Here is a 9,334-nt window from a genome sequence, read left to right on the forward strand (position 1 = left end):
TTCGTCATAGTTGTCATGGAATCCATTAGTTTTTAGTTACTAGACATTTTCTTCCTGTGCCCTCTGTGCATTCCTGTCTCTCTCTTCTTACTTATTGTTACTCTTCATGTTTCTCTATTGGTTGTTTTATATTCCTGTCTTACTTTAAAGTTAAATATCTTCCCCTTATCTGCCTTCACTTAGCCCAACAATCGATCCCTATCAATCAGGCCGAGCAGTCACATGAAGGTGATTATCAATAAATCAACCAGGATTTACGAGTCCACCTATGAGCGTCCTCACATAAAAGAAGCAGTGTTGGCAGTATATGACCAGTCAGAAACATATACGGGTCTCCCAGCAGCAGAGTGGTATAAAAAATGAAAAGGGTACGCAAACTATATTATCTATCTAGTTATAGAGCTGTGTGTAAAAGGGTTAAGTGCAGAAACAAAGTATTAAAAGGCACCCTGTGAATATGTTTTCACTAAGCACTGAGATCAGTGAGACCAGAAAAGTGCTATATTAATGCTGACACTCAGCTATGTATAGGAATATAAGGTCTGGAAGTAGTGTAAAGGTGCCCTGTTTTATGATCATGTCACTATATTAAGGCTTACAGAAAAATGCAATTGATTTAAACTTGTTTGCAGGAAATATAAAAAAGAAAAAGAAATAAATTAGCTCTGAAAAAAATCTATTTCTTAGTTGATGCCAATCTAAAAAAAGACATCAAAGACATACACTGACTGGCCAGTAGGTGGTGATTTGGTATGTGACTGTTCTGAAGGCAGGACTGTGATGCAGTTTCTGCCTCGCCACTAGAGGGCGCGGCCGTTTTGTGAGTAATGTTTGACTGGGATGGAAAATGGTGTTCATGAAGGCAGTGTGAATCACAAGTTATGCTCGGGAGCAGTTTATGTGGGTTCAATGAGAGTGTGCGTCCATAAGACTGGTGAGTTACAGGATATTTCTTGTGTAAGAAGGATAGCCTGTATGTTTTCTTGCTCTGGACGTCCTCTGTTTGTACATTTTCTATAAGCTAAGTTATCGCTAAGCTAAGCGGGCTAAGCTAAGCTAAGTTCGCCTAGGCCAAACTGAGTTCAGTTTGAGTTGGGGATTTGTTATGTGTATTTGCCTTCTTTAGTTGGCATCATAAGTGAGTGGGGCACAAGAGTTAAGTGATGGGAAGATGTTTATTTTCTTTGTTGTCAAATATGGTTCAGACTATAAGTAAAAGCCGCCAGCTTAGTATTAGGGCCTATAAGACAAGTATGTGGCTGTAATATGTTATATGGTGATTATTGTTGTCTATAATTTGATTGTAATTTGTGTTCTATTTTCCATTCTGTTTGTAGAACCACACACACACACATACCCACACCCACGCTAAATCTGCCATTAAAGAGCTGAACGATCATCCCCTGTCCTCGTTAATTTCTGGAGGGTCATAGTGGCACTTGACCTGTGCACACCCTGCGATCACCACCGTAGAACTGAACCTCATATCAGAAATCATCATAACAGTGACAATCATGTGTCTTGAACATAACGTGCTCCCGAGAAGGTTAGGTTTGCAGTGCAGGTTACCATGGTAATGTAACATGCGAGCCAACTTTTAATACTGAAACAAGGGTTAACCCTGAAGTTATGTAGCTACTCACAACGGCCCTAATCCAGCTCTGTAGTACAGGGCTTTGTATTTTGCTTTTGTCAAACTGTTTGTTTGTGCTCTTTGTGTTTTCCTACATTTCTTTGTGCTTTTAACTCTTATGTTCTTATGATGCTCATTTTTTATTATTAGTTTAGCCTGCTACTGTAGGTTCAGGGGGATGATGTGGGTCTCAGCTTTGACCCAGAGTCTCCACCTGGTTGGATATGCCCCTTTACCTAAGGAGACATTCAAGAGGTATTCTTGAAAAAAAAAAAAAACCCTTCATCATTTTAAACGCATGTCTTCAACCTGGTTGTGGTGGCAGCAACACCTGCACAAGGTTACAAAAATAGAGAGATACATGGCTTGCTGAAACAACACCAAAGTGACATCACTTCTGTCTTCCAGCATTGTTCATGAGGGATCGAATGCAAGCATGTGCCCAGAGTCCTCACCTTTCAGTATCTCTAATGGTGAAACAGGACAACCTATGGAAGAAACTAATTTCTGCTGCTTGTGGCCATAGTTCAGGGGTTTGTGATTCAGTAGATGGAGCAGCTGTTTGTGCATAAGAACAGACTTCTAGCCCTGGGCCCTGTTTCAGGAAGCCGGTTTAGTGGAAAAACTGAGTAAGTATACCCTGAGTTAACGAAAACTCTGGGTTTTCGGTTTCACAAAGCGAGTTCAGCTGAAGCCTGAGTGAGTCACTATGACGACACACGCCGTGAAGCTAACCTGCCCCCTAGCAGGTTTACTACAACTAACCCTGACTGTCTCCGCCCCTTTGTCGGAAACCTGACAGTAGGAAGTGTCAGACATGGCGTGTCCCTTCCTTGAAGAGCCAGTAGATCGTGAAGCCCAAATTCTCCGCAGAGCTCTCCGCCGGGAGAGAGTGATCAGAGCGCATTTGGACATTTTATCATTTCCTGATGATTGTCTGTGCGAACGTTACCGTTTCTCAGCACAATCTATAATTTATTTGGATAACATCCTCAGGCCATATATTACGCATGTGACACATCGCGGACATGCTCTCAGTTCTGTACATATTATTTGTATTGCACTTCGGTTTTTTGCAAACGGGAGCTTTCTGTATAATATTGGTGACGCTGAGCACGTTTCCAAGGCTACCGTCTGTCGGGCAGTCAGGAATGTTACAGTTGCACTGAAACGTCTCCTGTACACGTTTGTGGTGTTCCCCGGTCATAGACCCACAAGATTCATCAAAGAGGGATGCCACAAAATTGCAGGTATCAGGATGACCAAAACTTAATTTATGATGTGGTGATACTTGAACTACTACTTAAATTTTACATTTATTTTCAGGGTTCCCAGGCGTGATTGGCTGTATAGATGGTACTCACATTCCAATCATTGCTCCTTCAGTAAATGAAGGAGACTATGTGAACAGGAAGTCTTTCCACAGCATTAATGTACAGGTACATAGTTCCCTGTAGCATTTCAAACTAACAAATTATTTCATTATAGTAATGGATGCTAATTTGTGTTCTCTGCACTGTGAAGATCGTATGTGATGCTGCCAACATTATCACAAATGTGGAAGCCAAGTGGCCAGGCTCTGTCCATGACTCACAAATATTCCGTGAATGTACACTGAGCACAAAATTTGGACATGGTGAGTTGAAAATACTTTAAAATATATAAAGACCAATTGCTTCAGGGACATTTGAACTGAAGTGTATCCTTCTGTCTTAGGAGAGTTCACTGGCTACTTGCTTGGTGATAGGGGGTATCCATGTTTACCCTATTTGCTTACCCCTTACCCTGACCCTGAACCGGGCCCACAGCAGTGATATAATCTGGCTAATTGCAGGACAAGAGCCAGAGTTGAAATGACTATCGGAATGCTTAAGGCCCGGTTCCAGTGCCTGCAAAGACTCAGGGTCACCCCAGAAAGGGCATGTGACATTATTGTGGCATGTGTGATTCTTCACAACATTGCCACAATTAGAGGAGAACACTGTCCTTCTGAACCAAACAGCAGTGATCCAAACCATGAACATCCTGACCCTCCCACGGACATACAAGATGGAAGAGCAGTCAGAGACACCATATGTCACAATCATTTCTTTTGACCCATCACCTCAACATGTTGAAAGAAGAATAAACAGATTTTTTGTTCAACTGGCTTTATTGGTCACCTGTGTTTCCTGTACACAAAGTATTAAAAGATGTAAACCTCATAAAGTGTCTCTGTTGCTTCCTCCTCTGTAACAGCTGTCAATGTTTCTTCATTATTTTCCTGTAGTAAAGAAATAAACAACATTGCTGTTCTACTGTAAACTCATATAATCTGTGGAGTATTACTCACAACTGCATGTTGGTCTGGCTCAACAGGAGGCTGCACCAGATGCAGTACACCATCACCATCAACTGATAGAATATGAGGTTTATACAGGTCACTTATAACTTACAAGGGACCAAATGGCAATTAACAAACATACCAATCACCTTACACTTCATTGTCATTATGCTCTCAAAGACAACCAAGACTGAGGGAAGGCAAAATCAGTAGGAAAATAACTTCACTACAAAATAATCCATTATGGTAAAGAGTTTATCAAATGAATGAGTAGCACTGCAAAGGTGACTGTGAAGAAAGGATGTATGCACATCATGTATTATTTTGAATTTACCCCCTATGTAGGCACTTGTGTCTTGCGGGGTTATTGACTCAGAGGATGTCCCCGCAGAGATGCCTTCGGCCACAGGGCGCCCACTGTTTTGGCTGAGGGCCAACTGCTCAGCCTCTGTGAGTGGTGGTGGTGGTGGAGGACCCCCACCTGTTTTTCGGGCCTCCGCTTTTTTTCTGTTGGCTATAACGGGCCACATTTGAGCATACAGAGTAAGCAAATATGTACTTGTAATGTGCTCAGATAATTTCAATAAGTGCTTACAGACAGAAAATTAATGTAGCCTCTAACTGCAATTGATTTACATCGGACAAACAGACCAAGCACTATGGCTCATAATACAATTACACCTTACCTGTTTGGACTATATTTTTATATTTCATTTTTACTTGCTGCCAGGAACGTTTGGGGCCTGTTGGGTTGCACCTGCGCTCACATCACGTCACAAAATAAAATGTATAAAATAACAAATAAAATAACATATGATAAAATAACGTGTTAAATGGGTGGAAATCCCTAGATCAATGTTTAAATTAACACTCACGCATTGACTCTGTCGGCTATGTTTTGCCATGCATGCTCACTTTCTTTTGCAGCTGTCGCTGTGTTACTTTTTTCCGCGGAATTTGCATGTTATCGGCATATACTGCCATCAGAATTTCGGCCTCAAGCGCTGTAAAATACATTGACCGCGCCTTCTTTCCCTCCGTCTCCATGGTGACTCACTTAATCTGTGCTCCACTGATCAGGGCTTTATGTATCCTCGTCCGCGCGCTTCACTTGGGGTTAAAGCAACTCCGCGTTGACTGAACTACTTATTATCAGCCTTTCTGAAACCGAATATTCCGAGTTGGACAGTTCGGGGTTACTCAACCCTGCGTATCGTTTTTCACTCTGAGTTTTCTAAACCGGCTTCCTGAAACAGGGCCCTGAACAACAACCCAAAGGTAGTTTAACTTATCCATTTGCAGAAACACCCCAATTTCCTACTCATAATGCAGCATCCAACATTTTTCAGGTAGGAAGCAAGGCTTCAGGCTTGGAGGGACTAACTCTACTCTATGCTGCAGGAGTTCATCACCCAATTAGGCCAAGAGGAACACATCATTTACAAAAAGAAAAGATGTGATCCCGAGTCCACTAATACCCGTACTTGTCAATATTAAGTGCTAAGAAGACAACACATTGACACTACAGAGATATTTGATTACATGTTAATGCCTAAACATTGGTTAAACTTTTGCAATGAAGTTGCAGTGAAGTTAAAATTAAGATTTTTGCAACTTCATTTCAGTTTTTGGTTTTAATATCAGTCTTGTGTTTTTGTTTCCGTATGGCACCAAATATCTGGAGGTTTGTTTAATAATGTGGATGTCTTTATGATCTTTGTGACACAAATTAAATTTTACTTCTATATTTACTTCTATTTTACTTCTATATATTAATTCACAACAACAGTTGCCTCAAAACCCAACCCAAACATAATGATGAGTTTACTGTACTGAAATGGCATCCATAATCACCAGAACTTAATCCAACAGTGAACCTTTGGGATATTCAAATGACAAATCTGCAGCAACTGTATGATGCTGTCGTGTCAATATGGACCAAAATGTCTAAGGAATGTTTCCAGCCCCTTGTTGAATCTGTTGAAAACAATTGAGGCAGTCCTGAAGGCAAAAGATGTATCTAATAAAGTGTCTTGTGAGTGCACACATTAGAGAATATGTTGTTGTATATTAGAGTAATTTATTGCATGTGCTGCATTTTGTCATCTGCCTTCTCAGACTTTGGTTCATCAATGCTGTAACTCGCAGACAATCCCTCCACAGTTATCAATGGCAGACTGAACTATCAGTGTGTGTGTGTGTGTATGTGTGTGTGTGGGTGTGTGTCTGTGTGTGCTTGGCCTGAGATAACTGGGGTCAGGAAGGCACCAGTCATAGGACAACCAATGAAATATTTATAGGAATACAACACTAGAAGGTTTTACTGTACAGAGCAAATTCACTGTATATAACTGTGACGGCAAGTCTGCACACACGAGTTCAAGACATCACCAAGAAGATATAACAATAAAGAAAGTGTCTACACAAGGACCAGTTCTTCTTTTAGTTTATTCATGTTTATTTTTAACCATGAGGTGATTTTAACCACCCTCACTGACAATCCTGTGTGGAGTATTGTTCTCTTCCTGGGATCTAGTCCTAATTGTTTTTTTGTTTTTTTAATACAGTTTGACATTTAGGTTCTCTTAATGTTCCACACACACTCACAACTGAAACGTAGTCTAAATAAAGGTTTACATTATTAGCGACTGTTTTTAAATCTAAAAAATCTTGACCTCCAACTGCTGCAGACGAACAAGTGAACTGAAATATCCCAATCTACGATATTTCCTGTGTCTTTTGTGATCAATTCTCTGGATAAACAAATGTGTTCTGAAGACAGGTAAGCTGCATATACTGGCATGCAAGTTTTTCATCCATCACCGGGATGCACAACAGGATTCTGTGGTATGATGTCCGTCTGGAGTTAATTAGAAAAGCTATAGTGGTTTCCTGTACACTTACTATGCATCTTACAAAGCTTATTGCTAGCTAAAGAGACATTTTATTGATTAACAGGAAGCAACACATAACGCACTATTTCTTCTCTATCTTGGAAGGCGTCAGCTGAAACCATACTGGTAATAGCCCGCAGGAGAAGTGTATTTAATTTTGAGTCTGTTGCTCTGGTGGCACACAGACACAGAAAAATCTAAAAAAAAAACCCCAAAAAAAACTGTTTAATACTGTAAGGCTTCACCTAGCTGTCTGCTGGAACTCCTAGATGTCTGGTGGATGCAAAATATTGATCCAACAGAGCATTTATTTGAGATAATATTATTATGCAACACTGATGTTGTCTGCCTTGCGCTAGAAAGAAACGATGATGGTACCTGAGGCTTCCAGTGGAACATTTCAGACATAATGTGGTTTTAAATATGCTCTTAAGGTAATAGCACGTAGGTTTTGGGAAATTAATAAAAATAAACAGTCGTGATGACAGAGACATTGATTTGAAATGCATTTTGAGCCGACTAAACAATGGCATGTCGCTCCTTGGTATTTTCTCACCAGCTAAGCTCTTTCAGGATTTCAGAAATTTAACATTTAATTTTCTTTTTACATAAATATAAAAACCTATTTAAAGTGTATACCAAACTGATTTTGAATCTAGTTTTTGAAGCTACTTTAAACTGTGGCTCATTATTGCACTGAGCTAATAATGATGGCATAAGCTTTTTACTAGTTTAAAATGTCAGTAACCTTCGTGAAATTTGTTTGAGTTGTCCACAGAGGGAATACCTAATTGTGTTGAATATAAGTACCTTGCATAAAATTATATAGCTTCCATGTCATGTTACTTACTGGTTTAAAATCTTGAATGTGCAATTGCACGGCCCACAAGCTGCACACTGTGTGGTAAGGTTTTGTCAGTAATGTGAAAAATACAATTTACAGGTGTAAAGTTGACATCAAAGACATGCTAGGTTATTGTGGCCTTGGCCAGTTTGTTGCATCCATGGATCCTGCATGGTAGCTGCCCCGTTATTGTAGTTTCCCAATAGGGATGAATAAATATATCTAATTTGTTCCTCATAGCAACAAGGCCAAGTTTAAAGATGGATGTGGTCCAATTCATGAGTATAACATGGTGATGGGTTCACTCAAGGGACCTACAGTCTATATGCCATCCATTCTCTTCCGCATGTCCAGTTCAGGGTTGCAGGGGGGCTGGAGCCCATCCCAGCTGTAATAGGTTCAAGGTTCAAGGTTCTTTATTTGTCACATGCATAGTTATACAAGTATAACACACAGTGAAATGTAGCCTGACACGCTCCTCGACATGTGCAAAAAAATTGGGGGGGGGGGGGGTGTAGAGGAAAAACGTATATATATATACACACATATAGTATACACATTGGGTGAATGTGCAGTAGTAGCATTAATTAATGACATTAACACCATAACCAGATTAACGCGGCAAATCTCCGTTAGCGAGTCACCCCGTGCGTGGGGCTGCATGATGCTAATGTGTCAATGAGCTAACCGCGTTGACGCCGTGCAGCCCCACGCACAGGGCGATCCGCGCTAACTCGCTAACGTATATTTGCCGCGTTAATCTGGTTATGGTGTTAATGTCATTTTAACAAGATTAACGCTGACAGCACTACAAATAAGTTAAGTATACAGAGGTTTGTATTGCTACACAGAGAGCAAATATACAGATGTACTATGGACAAATGTACTGATATACAGCTGAACTGTACAGCATACAGATGTTCTATATTGCTATACAGACAGGCAGATATACAGATGTACTATGAACAAATATACAGATGTGCTACATATTCAGATGTACCGATGTGTGGTTAACAGATCTAGTGCCATTGTTAGGTGTGGCTGTGTGCAGACAGGAATAGGACCCAAGGTGCAGACTCCGGAGACAGTCGTGAACTCAAAAAGGCTTTAATTTGGTACTCAAAATATAACATAACTGAAAAAACTCAAAACAAACTTAAACTGGAGGAATGACAGAACACACAGCTAGGAAAACGGTAGATCGCGACACGGACACAGAGAAACACAGGGCTTAAATACACAGAAGGAGCAATCAGGGAATGAATAACAGGAGGGAAACACAGCTGGGGCAAATCAGGCCTAACGAGACAAGGGGAAGCAAAACCAGACACATTAACATCAGACATGGACTTTCAAAGTAAAATAGGAAACATAACACAGACTCACAGGCAGGCACCACAGAGGGAACAGAGACGTGGGACCAGGGCAGACACAAACACTGACTGAACACGGGGATATAGGAACTAAGGATACACGGAGACGTGAACTAGACAAGGGGATACAGGTGATAGGGGAGACAGAGCAACTAAAGAAGACAGAGACATAAACCATAAGACAGAACTCAAAGAAACCAAAGACTAGAAAGTATAAATAATATAATAAACTCAAAAACCCTAGGTCAACGACCCAGGCATCCTAAC

General features: G+C 40.6%; 1 long non-coding RNA gene across 4 annotated transcripts; it reads left to right on the forward strand.

The window, feature by feature from the left end:
- The first annotated feature begins 817 nt into the window (after nt 1-817).
- LOC308391590 lies at nt 818-4,295 on the forward strand. 4 transcript variants are annotated; one of them, XR_013970663.1, is made up of 6 exons: nt 830-934; nt 1,784-1,888; nt 2,042-2,883; nt 2,960-3,072; nt 3,158-3,269; nt 3,350-3,487. It is a non-coding gene; the product is annotated as an uncharacterized lncRNA (long non-coding RNA). The 4 variants fall into 4 exon arrangements; XR_013970661.1 differs by having other exon boundaries at nt 1,784-2,883; XR_013970662.1 differs by having other exon boundaries at nt 1,784-2,262.
- The last annotated feature ends 5,039 nt before the right edge of the window (nt 4,296-9,334 follow it).

The sequence above is a fragment of the Rhamphochromis sp. 'chilingali' genome, assembly GCF_963969265.1.
Source record: "Rhamphochromis sp. 'chilingali' genome assembly, chromosome: 2".
NCBI classification, from domain to species: domain Eukaryota; kingdom Metazoa; phylum Chordata; class Actinopteri; order Cichliformes; family Cichlidae; genus Rhamphochromis; species Rhamphochromis sp. 'chilingali'.